This window comes from Pteropus vampyrus, unplaced genomic scaffold, assembly GCF_000151845.1.
Source record: "Pteropus vampyrus isolate Shadow unplaced genomic scaffold, Pvam_2.0 Scaffold24, whole genome shotgun sequence".
Taxonomy (NCBI): Eukaryota; Metazoa; Chordata; class Mammalia; order Chiroptera; family Pteropodidae; genus Pteropus; species Pteropus vampyrus.
Window position 1 is genome coordinate 2,764,816 of NW_011888805.1, and position 21,420 is coordinate 2,786,235.

General features: G+C 37.1%; 1 pseudogene; it reads right to left on the bottom strand.

Moving 5' to 3' along the window:
• Nucleotides 1-962: 962 nt before the first annotated feature.
• LOC105289510 lies at nt 963-2,294 on the bottom strand (annotated as a pseudogene).
• Nucleotides 2,295-21,420: the final 19,126 nt, after the last annotated feature.

Sequence of the window (21,420 nt, forward strand, 5' to 3'; positions counted from 1 at the left end):
TTTCAGAAAAGCTATTAGAGCAGTGGCAGATTATATAGAATTCAAAGCTGGATTACACTCTTTTGTGAGGGTTAATTTATTTGTAATTGGAGTGTATCTTTAAAGCGTGTTCCTTTCAAGCTCCAAACTAGAAATCAGAATGTACGTGACTGGCTTTGAATTGTAACTTTTCCTTTTATGGTCCCACAAGATTGCTGGAATCTACTCAGTTTGCTAATTTCTTATCCACCACATTATATTTGCCTCTTACCTTTTCCACATAAAGTGCTTAAAAATGCCTTTAAGGGTAAAGTAGTTGTAAAACAAATTGGCTCACCCCAAATTGTTGTCTCTTACTTCATAATCCTAATTGTCGAAGTCTTGACTATCTTGGTATCTCTTCAGTGATATTAAACAGAATTCTTTTTCAGCTTTTCTATTTGTTATGATGGAATTATTGATCTGCAACAGGCTAGTCCACCATTACAAGATGAAAAACTCTGACAGTTTATTTTTTAACTTTCAGTATTTTTATTTTCCTAGACACTGGACACAACTCTTAGAAGCAGGCCACTCTTCAATACTTTAAACCTTATAATTCAGACTCTTTTAAAATTCATCGTGTTTTAACAAATGGAACAACAGAAATCTATTACAGGTAACTATTTTTAAGTCTTTTGCCTAGCAATTCTATGGGAAGTTTTGATGTTGACCAAAAGAAGACACAGATTTATCATTAAACTTTGTTTTAATGGGTCTCAAAGTTTTATGACACTTTTGGTCAAAACGTTTTCATTTAAAAAGTACTAATTTTAAAATCTAATGACTTAAAACTACCACAAACACACACACAATGTTCCAGAAAACATTCCTTTCCTTCTGAAGGTTTTATAGTACATTTGTAGCATTAACCGGTCTTTTTTTCACTATTAAACTTAAATAGCCAAATGAGACACAGTTCTGAGCCATTCTTCCATAACCGATTAAGGTAAAGTGCAGTGTTCTAGATAATATTTATTTAGCCATCTGAGTGTTCTGAGCAGATTTGGTGACTTTGCTGCTCTAGCAATGTTCTTGTCTACTGCCATGTTGACATCCATATCTGCTCTCTCCCTCATATCACAAACAACAGTTTCCCAGAAGGATAGTTGGATAAATTCTAAATACATAATTTTGTCCAGAATCACCTCAATGATGGCAGCGTCACTAGATTTCAAGAATTTGGACCATCTTCCAGCTTCATACAAGAACAGTAATCAATCTTCTTTAGCTTGGCAAACTTGCAAGCCATGTGAGCAGTGTGACAATCCAGCTCAGGTACACAGCCAGAACTGATATGGCCTGGATAGCTCAGGATAATCACCTGAGCAGTGAAACTAGTTGCTTCCACTGGTAAGTCATTTTTGTTGTCACCTGCCAAACTGTCACAACTAACATCTTTCAAAGACATTTTCTTTATAGTAAAGCCCATATTGTCCCCAGGTAGAGCTTTATTCAAAGCTTCAAAGTGCATTTCAGCAGACTTTATTTCCACTGTAATGTAGACTTAGGCAAAGATGGTCACCATGCCTGGTCTAGAGCACTAGTCTTCACTCAGCCCACAAGGACTGTACTAATACCATTAATTTGGAGGGATAGACAAAGGGGCTTTCCAATGGGATAAGGTGAACATGCAATCCTGAGCTTCAAGCAGTATAGTTCCACTGGCATTGTCATGCTTATGGCTAGTTTCCATCCCTTGAACCAAAGTATTTTAGCACTCAACTTTAGCATGTTGCCACTGTATCAAAGTTATAGTCACTTTTCTTAATGTAGAGGCTGATTTCTTCATATCTCTTCTAGCTGTACAGTGGCTCAGGACAATTTATTATGTTAAAATTAACAATTAGTTGTTTTCAACCTAGCATGTAACCCATGCTGATGGGTCTACCCATTCTTGGAGGTACCTCTTCAAATTCAAAAATACCATCAGCACAGTCAGACCAGCACTGTCAGCCTGAGAGGTGCCTGTGGTCACGTTTTTGATAAAGTTTCTGTGTTCTGTGGCATCAATGATGGTCATATACTTGCTGGTCTCAAATTTCCACAGGGTGATATTGATGGTGAGACTGTATTCACACTTAACTTTAAGTTTTCCCAAGACCCAAGCATTCCTGAAGGAGCCTTTTCCCATCTCAGCAAACTTAGTCTCAATTTTTTGATGTTTTTTTTCTTGATTTCATCACATTTGTAGATAAGATGGCCAGAAGCAACAGACTTTTCTGAATCTACATGTCCAATGATAGTAATACAATATGAGTCTTTTCTTTTCCCATTTTGGCTAAATTCAGTGATATTTTTCATGACACCTGTGTTCTGATGGCAAATTCCTTGCAAAAAAAAGCACCAATTAGTTTTTAGCTGAGTAATTTATACAATATTTTGGTAGCCTACTCTACTTTAAGAATGTCAAGATGACCTGGTAATTTTCCATGAAACAATACCACCTTCTCTGAACATATAGATTTTGTAAACTGCTTTTAGGAAAGCGTGGTATAGTAAGTCTTATTACACTCAATTTTTTATATTATATTCATATAAATCATAAAAATGAAAAGAACAAAAGTAAAAGAAGTTTTAGTCTTTATGTATTTTCCTATAATTGTATTCTTAACTACTTGCTCCAAACAACAAAAGGGAAATTGGTGTCTAAACTCATCACTGTCAGCCATTTCAGATTACAGAGCAAAACCCCTCAAATATTGTATTAAGACGGGCTTCTAAGACAGAGTCAGAGGGAATGAGACTTCCCATTCTTCTCAAACTTTTAAAGCAGTTCAAATAAAAGGAGCTCATCAGCAGAGGGCTGATGATTCTTCAATCAATATTGGTGATAGCTACTTACTTCTTAATACTACCATGACTAGAATATAAAGTAGCTTTGTGTAAAAAGAAAAACTTTCTGACTACTGTCGGTTCTGAAATTTTTGCTCACTGCCTTATGTTATTATTATTAATGCGGAGCCCAACAAAAGAATTTCTCTAGAACATACATGCTCTAGATGAGTAAGCATGTGCTTATCTTAATGGCAGTAAAAATATCTATTAAAGTTTATATTTATTAAATCCAATTTATATAAATATATTTTAGTAAACTTAATCTAAGTACAACAGTGAGAAAAAAACAAATGCCTAAAAATGCTTTAAAACTGTTGCCGTGAAACATGTTACATAATCAGTGAGAAATGATTAGACAGAGCATGGCTCCTCAAACTTTTGATTCAGAAACCCTAGAGGTCTGTAGAGTTAATGCAAGAAGCCTAGTTGTGACCTAATCTTCACATCATAATTTATAGCTTGAATAAAAATAACCAACCCACCTCTTTCATTTTTATTTTGTTCTGATAGTGATTTATACATTATACGTTTATATTCAATTATTATCACTATCTTCTCAGTCAACAAATACAATCTTGTGACTATTACTATAAGATGGTCTATGATATTTTTATATCTCTAAAAGAGTTTTTATAATTGAAAATTTAGAAAATCATCAATACATTAAGAATGCTATTTTGCTTCCCTGAGCCTAAGCTTTATTCACTATGAATAGAAATGTAAACATCTACATGTAAAAATATAATGAATGTTGAGGTCATTTAATAAATGATAATTCCCCTACCTATCTTTCCCTCATATATCAAAAAAACTGGTTTGGTTCTGTCAGATAAATTGCTAAGTTTAAATCAAACTTATCAATTCTTAATTTTTACACAGTTTTGATTTCTTAAACATAGTAGTAATAGAGAGAACTGATGGAAAAAGTCAAATTGCTAGCAGAAAGGACTGTTGAAAAGGAGCAAAAGAATGACAAAATTATAGTTTAGTAATATAATTGATGGTTATATTGCTAAGTCAAAACATTGAGAGGTCATTAAAACAAGAAATGATAATTATGTGACATGGTAGAGGGGCTAACTATTGCTACAATGGCAATCATATTACAATGTATAATTGTTTAAACTGATATACTGTACACCTTATTTTTACATAATGTCATGTGTCAAATATATTTCTATTGAAAAATTTAATTTGTGCTTATTTCTACTAAAAAACAATAAAGCAAAAAAGTAAGTCTAAGCTTTATACATTCTTTCCTTTAATTCTTATAGCAAACTTTTATGTTGTAAACATATACTAATATTATTCCCATTTTACAGATGAGGAAAGTGATATGCAAGGATGTTAAGAAATTTGTCCAAGGTTACAGAGCAAGTATGTGGTGAGGCTGACTTTAAGTACACTTCCTTTCGTTAAATCTACTATGACAGAGTGTCGCGTGTTGATTCAGATGCATTCTGGGCAATAATATGATCTGGAATATGAGATGGGAGGAGGCAAAGAACTCACTCTTTTCCTGCCTCATCCCAAGCAAACGTGCCTGTCTTTCTTTTCTTGTTCATTGACTCTGAGCTTTGAGCATTTCTTATCCCTTTCTTTCATGGGGAGCAGCTTCCTATGAATTCTGCCCAGCCGTTTTTCTGTGAATGTTCCCATTTCTGGAGTCATCACATTTAAGGAAGCCTAGACAGCGCTGGCTTTTCTGACATAGTCAAACAGCCTTAGTCAATCTTTCTTATGAAATATTTATTTGGGGATAGCAGAGGGAAACTCTCTGGATGTGTAGAGAGAAATAAAGCTCCTAAGGCACATTTCCCAGCATAATTCTCTGAAGGAAAAATTGATCTGTGAGAGAGCACTGTAATTAAGTAGCAATTACATCGATAATTACTCCTGAGGAATGTCAGTAGCAAAGCCTGGTCTGTGAAACAAATAATGTAGCCGGGACTCTCTCTTTTCTTCATTGACTACCAACTGAGCTGATTTGTCATGGTTGAATAAGTATATTCAAGTATAAAAGAGTACTTAGTACTTGGTCCATGTTGTTCTTAATGGACTAGCTTAATAGCACCTCTCTCTCCTGAGAACATTACTGCGACTTGGAGCCAAATTCTGCTACTTTTATGAGCACTGATTAAACACACTCACTCAGTAATTACGTGTATACAACTCTTTACTGAATAAACTGATAGCTGAAGATAAACATCTATTTACACAGGCAGAGAATTTCAGGAATAATTAGATCATAGCTGCTAATACAGACAAACCTTTGGGAAAATGGACATCCAGAAAGTAATCCTTGTTGGTGAACAGCTCATCTCTCAATTTCAGTTTGCACTGTTGTTGCTCGACACTAAAAATCCTATCAATATTTTTTGTTATTGTTTGAGAAATGCTACCGATGTACCTTATTAATCTCGTTTGGAGTAGTTGTTACTAGTGTGTAAATGGTTTATTTCCACTTTTTCTATTGTAATATACTTAAGAAAAATTCTTTCTCTCACTGTATTGGTCTAAATTTTTGTTCCCCTCAAAGTAGGAGGAAGAGAGAGAGTCACAGATTTCACCTGTGACAATGTCCTTTCTTTTATTTTGGTAATTCAGTGTAGGAGGCGTGCAATTCAAACTCCTCGTGCCCATACTTTGAGAGTATGACTCATTTATTTAGAGCCTTTGGCTCTGTTGTAAATTTCAATGTTTGAAGGGAAAAAAGAGACTTGAGAAGCAACTAGGGGATATAAAACATGATAAAATATGAAGGCCAGCAGGTGAAATGGAGCAGAATACTGCTGCCATCAGATGTGAAAATGAGAGGTGACTGATTCAGCGAATGGCCAACAGTCTGGCTATGGGGTTTCGAAGCCGTGGGCCAAGCCCTTGACCTCACCTACTTCAGCCACTTAAGTAGTATAGCTATGAGCCAAGCACCTGGCTGATCTGGCCCTTGGTGAGATCCTGCCACCGAAAATCCCACCCTCTGTCCAGAGCGTATGCTTCCATGCTCATACCTGTAGAGACCACAGACATAGACGAGTCAGTTTTATCTTCTTACACTTTTCTTAAAACATAACCACTGTAGTAAATCTTTTGGACAAAAAGAACATGCAATTCACATGTAACTTTCACACCACTCTCAGCTTTTCGTTCAACAATGGTATGAAGTAAGAAAGAGTCTTTATTTTCTTTCAGGGATTATGCAGTTTGAAAGTAAATAAAGCAACCTGGATGTGCAGAAAATAATATAATCTATTAATATGACCCCGAATATTTGGGTAAAATATGCCATGATAACAAAAAGATGTTTGCCATGATCTCGTCTTACACATAGTGTATGAGACTAGGTTATCTATAAATGTCCTCTAAGTATCAACACTTTAGAGCTCACTGGATTTGTGGTCATGCTTTAATAATCCTGCAATCCTAAAACGTTGCCTCTTGCTTCTTATAAATCAGGAGTTATAGTATGTCCATATTTCTTAGAAACAAGAAGTTTTATTTTATGTTCAGCTGCAAAGTGCATAGATAATAGTTGTTTGGAAGCCTATAAAGAAGTCTTTAAGTGGCATACAAGATAGATTAGAAGAAAAATAATGTTGTGTTATTTGCATTCCAAGAAGGTCAATTGGTAATTAAGGTTGCATCTCAACTTCTTTTAAAACACATAATTCATTTGGTGTCTGTAATGCTCAAAAAAAAGAGAAAAGTACTGTTATAGTAGCACTCAAGAATGAAATTATTTCTTTAAATTTGACATCAAGAACATGAAAGCATGTCATTGTTTTTTTTTAAAGTATGACCTGAATGGAATAACTTGGGGTTCTTGTTAAAAGTGGAAACAATTGAACAAACAACTAGTTGTTGCTCCAAGGTAACAACTATAAAAACTAACTCATAAAGAAAGAGATGCCCATATCTAATGCTAGCTTCCTTAGATTGGCCTCATATATCCATTAACTTATTCATTCAGCAAATATTTATTTAGCAGTTACTAAATTCTAGGTACTTTTAGGTTTGGAATTGAAAAATGAATCAAATGATCCCTGCTCTAGGAAGTCTCAGAAATTTTTTAAAAGAACACAATTCAAATTAGTGCCATTGTTAATACACTGGAGATATCCACCAAGCTAAGTTGGACCCCAAGTGGTGGAGGAAAGAGAAGAGATGTCAGCTTGATGGAAGGCAATACATAGTCTTCAGTAAGAAAGCTTAGTTTGCAGAAAATCAAAAGCAGAAAGACCAGTTGGGAGACCATGGCAATAAATCAGGAGAGAGATGTGGATTAAGAGGGTACGCAATTATTTTTTCCTCTTTTGGAAATAGACTTCACCATTCCTTTGCGAAACTGTTCCTTGCTAATCACGTGCGTGCGCACACATACACACACACACACACACACACACACACACACACGGGATTTTGTTAGAGCTGTCAATCACAGTTCTCTATCATCCTGGCACATCGAAGGGTCCAAGATCTGTGTGCAGGACCACACTGATTACCTATCCCTCCCATTACTAGTTTCACTGGGCTAGAACCCATTCATCACAAAGAATGTGAGAGGCACTAAATAATTATCAAAAGATGAAACAATAGCATTTTCCTAGGAGCAGAATGACCAACAAAAGTGAAACCTAACGGTAATTTTAAGAATATCTTAAGGAGCAATTGAAATCATGACTAAATTAAGACGGTTCTGTTAATGTTCTTTTTTTCTACCTTTCTCCTTTTTTTCCTCCCTCTCTCCCTTCCTCCATTCCTTGACATTAAGCGGAATTAGTAATGGTCACAGGGGTGGTGTTTCAGAGTGGGAAGTAAGGGAAGCCTGCTAAACTGGGACATAGCCTGCATATGGGGATTGAGCAAATCAGTGATTATACTGAGGATGATGGGGCTAGGTTTCTCACTGAAGAAGAAGTGAATACAAATATGGAGCAAAGGAAGATTCAAAGGAAGCAAAAACTCTGTATGTAGAATGGAATACAAGATTTAATATAAAATGTAAATAAAGGACATACGTCGAACATCAAGTCCCCAGTATTAAATGAACGTACCTCACATCCAGTCCCTGATTTCTATATACTACCCTCCAATGAAAGAGTCAAACTTTCTTGGAGAAGTGGCTTATCCATGTCAGAGGGAAGGAACGTAGAAAATATACTTGGAACATCTCCTTGTGAGAAAAAGGAAGTAGTAAAACGAAAAACCCAGGTTAAAAGGACACATTACCTAGCTCGAAAGGGCTCTCATTGTTCCATTCTGGGAAATTTATCAGAATAACTAAGCAGATTGAAGGATCACAAAACCATTGAACCATTAAATAAGTAAATAGGAATAAAAGAAACCATTTTTACAAGTAAGTATCAAATGATAAATATAGAAAGAGTGATGCAGTTTGAAACTACCACTTGTACCCGTTATACCAGTAATTAATTCAATATATGATAAATCTAGTAAATAAAAGTGGGCTGAGGAATGGGATAATTGCACAGACCCAAAGTATCTCCATACGAAATACTAATTCTCATTTAATTTTTGTACTAATTCATAAAGTATATTATTATTCCTGTTTTCCTGATAAGAAGACATTCCAACATAACGTTAAATAGGAGAATCCCAGCAGACGCTATATTTATCACGTGATCAAATTAGTACCATTGGTAATGGGACAAATTGGCATCACGAGCCACCTGATAGGATAGAATGAAAACATCATCCCCCTTCTGCGATACTCTTGCCAAAAATCGTAATGGGGTTCTTTCCAGAAGGAAACATTAGACCAACCCACGCTGAGAAATATTCTACAAGAGGAATGTCTTGCAGCTCCAGAAATGTCAAGGTCATGAAGGCCAAGAAAATAAAAAGTTGCCCCAGATTGAAGCAGACTAGAGAGACATGACAACTGGGTACAATATGAGACCCTGGGGTGGTGGTGATATTACAAAGGACACTATTGGAACAAAATTTAAAAGGATTTCTGAACAAAGGTTGTTTCTTTGTATTAGTATTCTTGTTATTTTTCATATGTCTAGTATTATTTCAAACTTTCTAAAAAGTCAATTTAAGAAGTATAAAAAAGCATTTCTTCCCAAAACTTCAGTTATCTCTAGTTATCTCCTTGTGTGCCTTAATAGGCAGCTGGACAACGTAGTTATACAGTTCTGGTACTTCCTTGGTTGTATGCCACTCCAAATAATCACAGAAATATAAAATGATATGACATACTGAGTACGGAAATAGATAAAACATCAATATATTAGTAGCTTATTCTTCCCAAGTATTTACTATGTTCTAATTTAATTTTCATATTAATTCATAGAGTTAAGTATATTATTATTCCTGTTTTCCTGATAAGAAAATTGAGGTTGAGATAAGCTGAATAACTTGTGCTAAGTCATAGTTTTCGTAAATGATGGACAGAGATCTGAACCCAGGCAGTCTGCTACTCTGGCCTGCATTGTTAGCCACTTTGGTGTGCTGTTTCTCACAGGTGAGGGTAAGCTCAGGCTCTTGGAAGGCAAGGCTGGTGGCCGGGGTGGATGCCATTGTGAGATATGCATTATTCATATTGAATAAGACCTCTTATTCAATTGGGGGGAGGAGGTAAAGAGAAAAATTCTTAGCCCCCCTCCCTGATTATGGAATCTTAATGTTTGGAAGCACTTAATGCAGGGATCCCAGACAAGCCTTCTGAGGTCAGCTAGCTTCTTTGCTCTACATTCTCGGGTGGCCCCTTTTCAGGACCTGTTCACCCAGGCATAAACACCACATTATCTTACAGAATCTTGCAAACAGCAGGGAATACCCTGCCCTGAACAACAAGTTGCTTCCCTGTAGGCATTACACCTGCAATTCTAGTACGAGTACCAGACATCAGAAGGATGGTTGTCACCTAGGGTAGTGACCGATGTGGGAGATGACCTTGGTCACAGAGAGCGGGGAGAGAAGCAATCCACGTGTTAAGGATAGAATTTCCTTAATTCTTATTATTTCGTTTAATCCTGGTATCCCATTCAGAAAAAGATAATAGTATTCAGAAAGTTTTTGTGGTTTGCTTATGGTCTCATACCTAGTGGTAGACCCAGAATTCACAAATCAAAAATCTCTGGCTTTTTTGAGTTTTAAGTGACTTCAGCTTTTAAGAAAAAGTATGGTAAAACACAAGTCAAACAAGCTGGGGGAAGAAGACTCTTATTTTCTACGCAGGCTGGAACACCAAGCAAAGTACAGCGTGGACTATAAGGCAATAGCTTAGACCCAGACCCTAGACCAGATGGGAGGTGAGGAACACTGCATTCTTCCAAGGAGCCCAGATATTTGTTTTGATTAGGAGGCAGCCATGGAAACACAGGAAGATGTGGGAGTCCGACAATTGTGACTGGACCTACAGAACTCAATATTGACTTATAGAACTCAACATCGACCTACAGAGCTCAATATTTAAGACTCAATCAATTCTGCATCCCAGTGGACAGGGTCCATGGGATTTCCAACTGCATGCCTTCCCTCTAGGACTGGCCCTGAACTGGGGAGGCCTGAGGTTGGCTCTAGGTTTAGCTGCGAAGAGCTGTGGAGGGCAGGGACCAGGGTACCTGAGCCTGGCTCACTAGATGTCTTATAGTTGTCTTATTACCATCATCGCTTCCCAAGCGAGGGCATTTGGGATCCCTAGTTTTCCTCAAGTATACAGCACTTTTTCCTCGTGTAGCCCCCTTGCTCTTGAGGCCCCTTGGGGATACAGCGTGAAGCTGTAGAGCACTTTGGTTATTAGGGTTATGAGCACAGTCTGCGACTTTCTTTTGAATATCTCATTTATCTTTTCCCCCAGAAAGAATACTTGCACGGACAGGAAGCTTTGAGTTCTTCATCCAAACTTATTTCTCCAAAGATTCCATTATATTCATCTTGGTTGATAGGTTTGTCCATTCAAATAAACTGGCTAATCCTGAGGTTGGCATTGGCCTCTATGGTAGCCACTTCCCATACACTTTCTTCCAAAACATCTACATGATTCTCTTCTTTCTGGCTGTCAGATTCTAAGTCAAAACGAAATGCCAAACTTACAGCCTCCTGAAGGAGGAGCTCACAGGAGCTAAGTAGCATGCATAGTGTATTCTTGCTCATTAAAAGATCCCCTAGGTCAGGGGAAATAAAAGAAATGCACAATGCAAAGGTATAACTCTAAATAAAAGGACTCATCCTTAAGGCGATTTTTACAGACATCTGCAACTAAGATAAAATCCAGACAGATGAGTTATATTAAGAAAAGCAATAATATCTATAAAGGCCTGTTTGGATTTGAGGTGTAATGGCCAACAGTGTAACAACAATTTAAAGACCTTAAAAACACAAATTAATATTGTCTGGAATATTTTGCAAGAGAAAAGAAATCTAAAGGTGTTGAAAAAAGCAAAAGGAAATAAAAATAGATCAAAATCTTATTCTACATCAACCTTCAGGTTTAAGTGTTTCACAGGTCTGGCTCAGACACTGTCCCATGACGCTGATCGTTTTGGGCGGAGTGAGGGGATGGCTTTAAGATAATTTATTTGTTTGCCTGTGTTCTCCAACTGTTTTCTTGTCCAGAAAAACTTACAAACTGCCTCCTCTCTCGTGGAAAAGCCAGCACAAGTTCATTAACCAGAGATCTGCCAAACACAATATCCTTAGAAAAATGTGCTCTCATGAAGCTCTTGGTTGTAGGGAGGTAATCTTGCTTTCATTCAGTTAGATGACTTTTCTCAGTGCAGAGAAGTATAGCCAGAAGGGAATATGCTTTTCCTTTAATTAAAAAATAGCAGCGAACTGAAGAAGTCATTTAACCATGTGGAACAAAGCAGAGAGACTAGAATGCGTTTATCTCCAGCAGAATAACAAGTTGCAAATGAATGCAAAACATTTCAGGACCTGAGTAAACCAAGGATCATTTCATAAAATAATATACTAGGGTTGTATTTCACAAATAATATTTATCTTGTCAGTGCCTCGTTCTTACAACACCTATAAAATTTACACGAATTATTTGCAATCTTTATGCTTCAGCAGATAATCCCCAAATCTTTCCCAAAAGATCCTTTTCTTAAAGCTGGAGTCACTTGAAATTCAGAGAAGTCAGAGATCTTTGATTTATGAATTCTGGGTCTGCCACTAGGTGTGAGATCTTAAACAAGCCACAAAGACTTTCTGAATGCCAATACATTTTTCTGTAAATAGTATCCGAGGATTAAGTGAAGTAATAGAAATTAAGATAATTCTATCCTTGCATAAAGACACACATGGATTGCTTTTCTCCCGCTCTCTGTGACCAAGGTCATCTCCCACATCGGTCAGCTACCCTAGGTGACAACCCTCCTTCTGATGTCCGGTACTTGTACTAGAATTGCAGGTGTAATGCCTACAGGGAAGCAACTTGTTGTTCAGGGCAGGGTATTCCCTGTTGTTTGCAAGATTCTGTAAGATAATGTGGTGTTTATGTCTGGGTGAACAGGTCCTGAAAAGGGGCCACCCTAGAATGTAGAGCAAAAGCACTAGCTGATCTCATAGGCTTGTCTGGGATCCCTGCATTAAGTAGCTTCCAAACTTTAAGAGTCTATAAATAAGTAAAATTTTATATAAATAACATTTCATATAGCACAGAGGAGGATAAATGTAGGGGTGCTAATTTTTGTTATTAAAAAACAATAAAAAACAAACAAAAAATGCCATCTTTAATGTCATTTTAACCATATTAACACCAAAATCTTATAAAAGAGGCACTTTTGGAGTAGAAAAAAAAACCTTTCCTTTGGATGAAATAAATTTAATTCTATTCTAAATGTATTGTGTTGCCCTTATTTGATTTACTGTACTACAAATGGAAACCCAGTGAAATCAAATGGGTCTGTGAGTGGGCCGAGGTTCCACTATGCTGAGGAACCTATGCCATACAATTAAAAGCTAATTTAGTGATGAAAATTTCTGTCGGTAGCTTTTAGACTGGCTTATAAATGTGTTTTTAAAAGTCTCTTTATCTATCCCATATAAAAACTCTTTTTTTTTCTGTCATTATTTGATTTGGGTACATGCCATTCGTGGACAATAGTGGTAGACATGTCTTCTAAAACACTAGAAATGCAGCTTAAGCTAGCTTCCACATTTGTGGCTACATCCAGAGAGGCAACAAAATAATCTTGAGTACAATGAAATGTGTTCTGAAATGATGGGACTTTCCTAGATGTAGAAACTATTGTGTAAGATGCAGCCAGTTCTCACAGGCTAGCCACAGCCTCATAAAACGTCCGAAAAATCCCAGTATACTTAACTGGGCAGCTGTCTCATGAAGCCTGAGTGAATAATATCACAATTTAATTAATGTTTGTGATGCCATTCTGTTTGCTATAGTCTTCTTGTTGTAAAATTGCTATACAAATAATATATATTGTAAGCCATGGTCCAAAGCATTCTTGCCTTTTTTATGACTGTGAATGAAAAACAAAATGAGATAAAGAATTGAGAAATAATAGTTTTACAAAACGTAAAACTCAAGAAACCTCTTAGAAAAAGATTTCCATTAGAAGGTAGATGCTAATAAAGAAAAGATGAGTATTAAATAGTGTAATATAGAATATCAGTAGTATGAGTGAAACTGGATTCTCCAAAAAATAAAATTGGGATTCACAGATATCCCAAAAGGCAATGTGTATATACACTATAGCTTTTTATGTCTCCTTTCATATTGTGAGGATAAGGTATAATATTGTAAAGATGTATAAAAGTGAAGAATGGGGCTGAAAAAAATTAAGCATTGGTATAATACTTGAATTGTGCTTAATGAAAAGAACTTAAAATTTTGTTATTTATTCAGTATACTGCTGCTCTTCTTTTTCCTTCCAATTCATATGTTATTCTGAAAATACTCAATAATGCACAACTATTCACTAGTGAACACTCTGAAATTACTTACTTATGCTAATTAATATTGAAAGATAAATTCTAAATGCTTAATGTAGAACAAGTTCATTTATTACCTACCGGTTATATCCAGTTTCACGTAAGTGATTATAATTGAATGTCAATGAATAACATATAATAATATTCCTTTCCTCTCCAACTCTAAGCTGTGCCATGAGTTTATCTACATTGCAACCTATTCGGTTACAGAATTTATTATTGTACAAAACAACTTAGGGATGACCGAATAGAATTTAAATCTCAATCGACCGCAAATTGAAAAGAAAACATGGTATGTCAAATCTGGAGTTTTCTTCCCCACAGTAAATTCTACTTTTTCTTAAAAGGTTAAAAGAGCCATTTAATAAATCATACTATTTCAAAAAATTAATATGCATTATCCTGAGACACATTGCCCTGTTGGGGAGCCAAGAATCCCATGGGAAAGGCATGCTGAGTCACTACTACTGTATCATTTTGAAAAGCATTATGGAATTAAACTTGAACTTTTATGAAGAAAAGCACTGCTAATGGAAAATGAATTCCACTGAGCTGGTTTCATTTCCTGGCACACTGACCTCCTTAGACGGATGAGCTTAGGTTTAGATGAGTGCTCAAAACTTGAATACTGGGACAGTAACATGAGCTCGATAAAGAATGTGGTAGAAGCTGTTGTTTTGAATGTGTCTGTATGCCTACAGTTATGCTGACTTGTTTCTAAACTTCCGTAAGTGTATCTCCACCCTCACTTTGCATCCTGGGCTTCAGTGCCTCATTCCAGTTTCCCATTTAGACACAGTCCTATCATCACCTTAAAATCATATACCTGATTTTGATTGATTATCTTCCATCCAAATCCGCTAATTCTCCCAATCTGCTTTCTGAAGGAGCTGTGCCAGCCTTTCTATTAAGTATGAACATTATACTCTGGCACTTAAGAACTTCCATGTTAGCACCTGACCTGTCCCTATTTCATCAGTAGAATTTTCTACTCTTACTGTTTTCCAGTTACTGTTTTTGTTCTGTTTGTTTGTTCTTTGTACCTAACACCTTCAACAACTTTTGGACTGTTTCTCCAGGATGATGTCCATGTATCTGACATTCTTTAAATCATTTGAAGGGATCCAAGGGTATCTAAAAACTCACAAAGAAACCTCCAATGAGTTGTCTTCTGAGTTAAGCATCCCTCTGTTCTTCTTGTAAAACTAGGTTATTTGATGTCTCCTTCATATTCATTGTATTTTCCTGACACTGAGCTCTGGTTATGCTGTCCCTCTTCCTGGCAACCCTCTTCCCCATTCACACCCCTTTTTCAAAGCCAGTCTCAAATGTTATGTCCTCTAGAAATATGTATTTTGAAAGGAGTAGGGGTTGACTACCGTCCATTTTCCTTTGTGCTGGTAATAGTATCCTTATTTTGGTTGAAACACTCACCCTTCTGTCATGGAAGCTACAGCTCTTCTCCAGGAGTACTTCCTGATTGACTTAAACAAGTACATTCAGCCCCTTTGGCCATACAGATTGGTTGATGAATAGGCACATGACTGAGATGCTAGCAGATATTTGATGGGGGTTTCTGGCAAAGTGGCTCAATTATTCTTTGGTGGATATACTCTTTGACTTTTGGATGTTAGAAAGGAAGCAAACAATCCCTCCACAGATACTGTTGCCATCTTGTAACTATAAGAAATGTAAATTTAGGTAGGCTTAAGCAGACAGCATAGGAGAAGGCAAGAGAAACTTGGAGAAACTAGGTCTCGAGTGACATTGCTGAACCACTAGCCTATGACTGACCAGAAGCCTACGCTTTTTCAGGATTTACATTTAAGTTATTCAATAATTTTCTTATATCATTTGAGCTAGGTTGAGTCAGGTTTTTTTTTTTATTTTTTTACATGTTATCGATTATTTTTTATTAAATATATTAAGGCGACATTGGTTAATAAGATTATATGGTTTCAAATGTACAATTCAGTAATATGTCATCTGTGCATCGCATTGTGTGTTCACCACCCACAGTCAGATCTCCTTCTGTCACCATGCATTCGACTCCCTTTACCGTCACTTGCAATCTAAACATTCCGAAGCATGCACTTTTTGCTCTTGTGGTTTTTTGTGCGTGCGCCATAACATTTTGTTGTTTCCATTCTTACGTCACTTGTTCTAATCTATGTTGTTATGGCATGTATGTGTCATATCATGTGATTATTTTTCCAGTATTCAATTCTTGATCTTCTTACTTTTATCTTTCTGAGTGTTGCATTAAATGCCTACCTATAAGAAATGCTTTAAAATTGGATTATTCTTCTATTCACCTGTTGTTGTTATATCAGGCAAAATACTTGGTGAGTTCTTTGGCCTTAAGTTATCTTCTCTATCATCTCCTGTGCTATCGTGAAATTCAAGTGAGATAACGTACTCAAAGATGTTTTGTGGAGACTGCTAGGCATCCTCTTTGCTTCAGGAACATTAACCAGGTTTACAAAAAGAGGAGCTCATAGTTCGGTTTTCTCTGCTTTAATATTTTAACTTATTTTTCTATTTCCTTCTTGAAAAGCCTATCGCATCTCTGGATTTTTCTGTTAGACATAGTGTTTCAATAGAAATTATTTAAGAAATCATTTGCTTTAGGAAGCAGTTATAAAGAGATTTAAGACTTTGATTTCCTAGACTTGTTTTTCAGAATCATGAACATGACATGGAGAAATTGTTTAGCTTCTGTTAAGTACCTAGTGTTCCTAAATAGCTTTTATAGAGCTGGTGAGCCAAAATTAGACCTGAGAGACCAAAGGGAGATCTCACCTTCACTTCATCTCATCCTTTACTAATGTTCTGAAAATAAATGCACTTGGACTCTGGGTCCTGGTTTTATTCCATCTGGTCCTCATGCTGACATTACTGTGGTCTCTGAGCTATAGCCTTGAGAATAATTTGCTGCCTGCTGAGATTACAGTATCAGAGAATATGGAATATGAGTCTATTTAATAATTCCTTCTGGGAAAACTATTTTGTTCTCTTCTAGGGAGTATTTCTGAAATGCTTAACTTGATAAGCCCAAAACACTGTGCAGAGGACACATTTCTTTCCTGACATATATCCATCTACTCATATACACCCAGGAAAGATGGGATGCTGGAATGAGAAACTAGGAAGGGACAGTTTTGATGAGCATATGCATTAGTTTGCTAGTGTTACCCTAACAAAATATCACAAACTGGGTGGCTTAAAATTTTATTTTCTCCCATTCTTGGAGGGTAGAAGTCCAAGGTCAACGTGTCAGCAGGTTTGGTTTCTTCGGAGTCCTCAATCCTTGGCTTGCAGGTGGCCATCTTCTTGGAATATTTACTCATAGTCTTTCCTCTGTGTACGGGCATCCTTGGGGTCTTTTTTTGTGTCCAAATTTCCTCTCTTGTAAGTAGCCCAGTCAAATCGGATTAAGGCCCACCCTAAGGGCCTTATTTTTAACTTAATCACCTCATTAAAGCCCCATATCTATATAAAGTCACCTTCAGAGCTACTGGAGGTTAGAGCTTTAGCATATGAATTTTGTAGGGACACTATACAGCCCATATTTGCTATAGTATGTAAATAGCTCAGTACTAAGTATGTTTATAATGCATTTTGTCATTTAATTTTTAAAACAAGTGATTGATACTGTCTCTATCATTTTCCCCACTATAAATGTGAGAAAATTCTTGCTCAGTGAAGTTAAAGATATTTGGTGGGATCGAGGCTTTGTGGATGAGGAAATGTTCTCTGGCACCAAAAGAAATGTGAGAAAACCATAGAGAAATTTCTGTCCATGAATTGGGGCACATGCTAAGGAAACGAGTTGTGCTTTGGTTTCACATCATCTGAGACCTTCCTATGGTTTTGACTTATTCCGAATTCCACTCCAGGAAAGCCAGTTAGGCCAGGTATCCAGGAAAGGTTCTTCTGGTTCAGACTTACTTTCCATAGTGGCCCTTCGGAGGGATATTGGAGCTATGTCTTCAGTACGTGCAGGGAGAGGAAGTGCGTGTGAATGCTCGTTCCCTCCACCCAAGGTGGCCCATTTGCCAGGAATTCCAGTTCCCCGTCATTGGAGGCAGGACAAATTCTGCAGTGTAATTTACACTTTCACAGCTCCCTCAGAAATCAAGTTGGGGCTGAGACTTTGCCAGAAATTTCATCCTGGTTTGGTTTCTTTTCTTTTCCTTTTCATTCCGCAAATTTGCATAATGTGCGTTTTTATTTTCATCAAGTTCAAAATATTTTGAGTTTCTCTTGAGATTTCTTCTTTGACCTGTGTGTTATTTAGACGTGCGCTGTTTAACACCCGTATGTTTTAGAATTTTCCAGTTATCTTGCCATTAGCAATTTCTAGCTTAATTCCATTGTGATTTGAGAGCCGGTACTGTGTGATTTCTATGCTTTAAAAAATGAAGGTATTTTTATAGCTCAGACTCTGATCTAACTTGGTTCACATGAAGCTCACATGAAGGTTCCATGTGAGCTTAGAAGAATGTGTATTCTGTTGCTGTTAGATGAAGTAGTCTATGGATGCTAATTATATGCAGTTGATTAATGGTGTTGTTGAATTCAACTAAGTTTTTAATGATTTTCTGCCTACTTGATCTGTCTACTTTGGATAAAGGAGTGTTGAAGTCTCCAACTATGGTAATGGATCTATGTATTTCTCCTTGATTTTCTATCAGGTTTTGCTTCATGTAGTTTGATGATCTGTTGTTAGGTGCATACACATTAAAGATTGTTACTTTGTCTTGAAGAATTGCCCCTTTTAATATTAGAGAGATAGGGAGAAAGAAAGAGAGAGGGAAACGGAAAGAGAGGAGTTGGGCGAGGGGAGAATAAGAGTGAAGAGAAGGAGAGAGAAAGAGAGAAGTTGTTTCTAGAATAGGACAGGACGTTGGAGGCTATTTGCAATCCCTAGACCTAGACCACAGTTTCTCAACTTTAGCGGCACTCTGCGATCACCATGACACTTGAAGATCCTGATGCCTGACTTCCATGCCCAGAAATTCTGACCTATTCAGTGTGGGGTGAATTTCGTGAAAGCTCTTCAGGTGGTTCTGATCTGCGGCAATGCTGAGAACTGCCAAACCAAAGCAGTGCCTCTCTCACTTGACTGTGAATACAACTCACCTTGAAAAACCGCAGGTCTGGGGTGGAGCCTGAGATTCTGCATCCCTAAGAATTTTCCAGCTCCTAACAGGCTCTCGATAAGCTTTCTTTTAGCAACTAAGTTTGCTAATCACTGGGTTTGGAGTGTGGAATCCTGGGAGGAAATCGATGGCACTGATGATAGAGTCCAAATGTCACATTTCCTGGGCAGCCTATTCTAGCAGCTGGAGGAATTTTCTTTATTCTCTGAATTGCCCTGGCTTCTATCTCTACCTCTCTGAGACACTGACCACATTATGCCTTTAAGATGGGTGTTCGTGGCTTTATTTAACTCTCTTTGGAGCCTATAACTTCTGAGGGCAGTATAGTAAAAACAAAAAAATTACAAAAGTTTTTTTTCCCAAGATAGTGCCCCTAAGAGAAGTCATTTTAATAAAGGTTTGCATGTTGGTTTAACCAGTGGCTTAACATTTTGTACATAGGAGCTCCAACGAATATTACATTTAAATACTCTAAGATATTCTACAGTAAGAAAGTATCTTTAACTTTAACTGGAGGTTTTCAAAATTATTTGAACATAAAATACTCAATATGCTGATCTCATGGAGGAAGATCTGGTTACAAATCTGAGAAAAAAATTGATGCTGAAATTTACAAGACTGTAATGAAGGATTAAGTGAAGTGAGATAATAAATGACAGATATAATATGTATTAATAAATTATATGACAGCATTTATGTGCTGTGTCTCTTATAGTGCCTGATGCTGTGGGCTCCTTTCTTTTTCATCTTTGTGGTACTGAGAGCACCTAGGACAGTCATTCTGTTACACACACACCACACACACACACACACGCGCACACACACACACACACACCCCAAAACAGTCATGAGCCATGATCTCAGCTATATTTCTTCTTTCGAAACAGTAAGAAAATTCCACAATCTATAAGTGGGTGTCAGGAGCATTAAATGCCATTTAAATTGACAACCTCCTCTGCATTTCCTTTATTACTAATGGTTGTAGAACAAGAAGAAACTACTGAAGACAACCTCCCTTTGAAATTCAGCATTTGTTATTCCTCTATTGATTGAATCTTTAACTGAGCAATTAATATGCACAAAACCCTCCAGGAGATAAAAGTATTGATAAGGCATGGATGGTCTAATTAGACATGGATAGTCTAATTATGGACTCTGCAGTGCCTCTTGTTGCTCAGCTCTCTTCCGTGCAGAGAGCCTGGTGGGCTGACAACATAAAAACACAATTAGTGGCTGTCTTGCCTGCCGAGCAGAGGGAAGGCTCTGAACGGGTCCCTCCCACTTTTGTGTCCCTGGACATTTCGTCTATAAGTTTAGTTTATGAAATACCTGTGAACTCTTAGAGCAGAGCACAATGTCTGGCTCTGTCTGTTTTTTATAACCAGTTCCTTAATGAATTGAGTATGGGATTCTTCATAGATAATACAAGAACCATAAGGAGTCTGATGGAACTCAAATTAAGAGAAACGTATACCCATGTTTATGCGGAGAGGAAAATATAGGGAATACAACCCGGATTTTTGTTGTGGTTAAGAGCACAGAGAGTTCATCCTCCAATACCGCCTCGCACATCCCCAGCCTGCCTCCTTCGGGGTTTAGTCTAAAGCCAGCTCTTACTGAATGACACCAGTTCCGGCTGGGAGATGAAGAATAATGAAGACAAGGGAAGAAAGTTCTTCATTTCCTTCGGAGCTGTTGTTTATTGTTTAATGTAGCTTTTCTTTTTCCGTTTGGCAGATTCTATGGTTGTTACACAAAATGTGAGCCAGGATTATAGGTAGGAGCATGACTCTTTTGAAAATAGACTTTTCTACAACTCTTGAGAAATGTTTTTCTTCTTTTTTTAATCCGCTGTCTAGACATATACTCTTAAGACAATGATTTTCAAACCTGGCTGCACAGTAGAAATACTGGGAGATTAGGCCAGGTATGTTTTATTTATATTTAAGCTCTCTGGGCACTTCTGAAGTACAGCCCAGGTTAAGAACCACTGCCTGCAAGAGACTGTATTTTTCGTGTTCATTATTGTTAACTGATTTAGCTAAAACCTGGGGGCTTGAAAGACCCCAATGATACCAGTTGTCTGTTCACTTCCAACAATAAGGGTTTACTTCTACTGGAAGAACACACTCGAAATCATTAGATTAAGGTGCTTCCACCACGACCCCTGATTTTCGGCAACAAACTACTAAATGTGTAAAATATTGTGATACTCATTTGTATCACAAAGGTCTCAGGAAAGAAAAGAACTTTAATCCTGCCTTTGGCCAGGTGACAGAACAAAGGAGCTGTGGACATTTTATTTAAAAATCTCTGGATGAACCTCCAACGACTTTCTGAGCAGTTACATGATCAAATTGGGCAGTGGGGTATGCATAAATATCCTTTCTAACTTTATTTTTGAATATAAAGGACACTGGTATTTACTAAGGAATTAAATTCACCAACATATCAGACTTTATTTTCAATA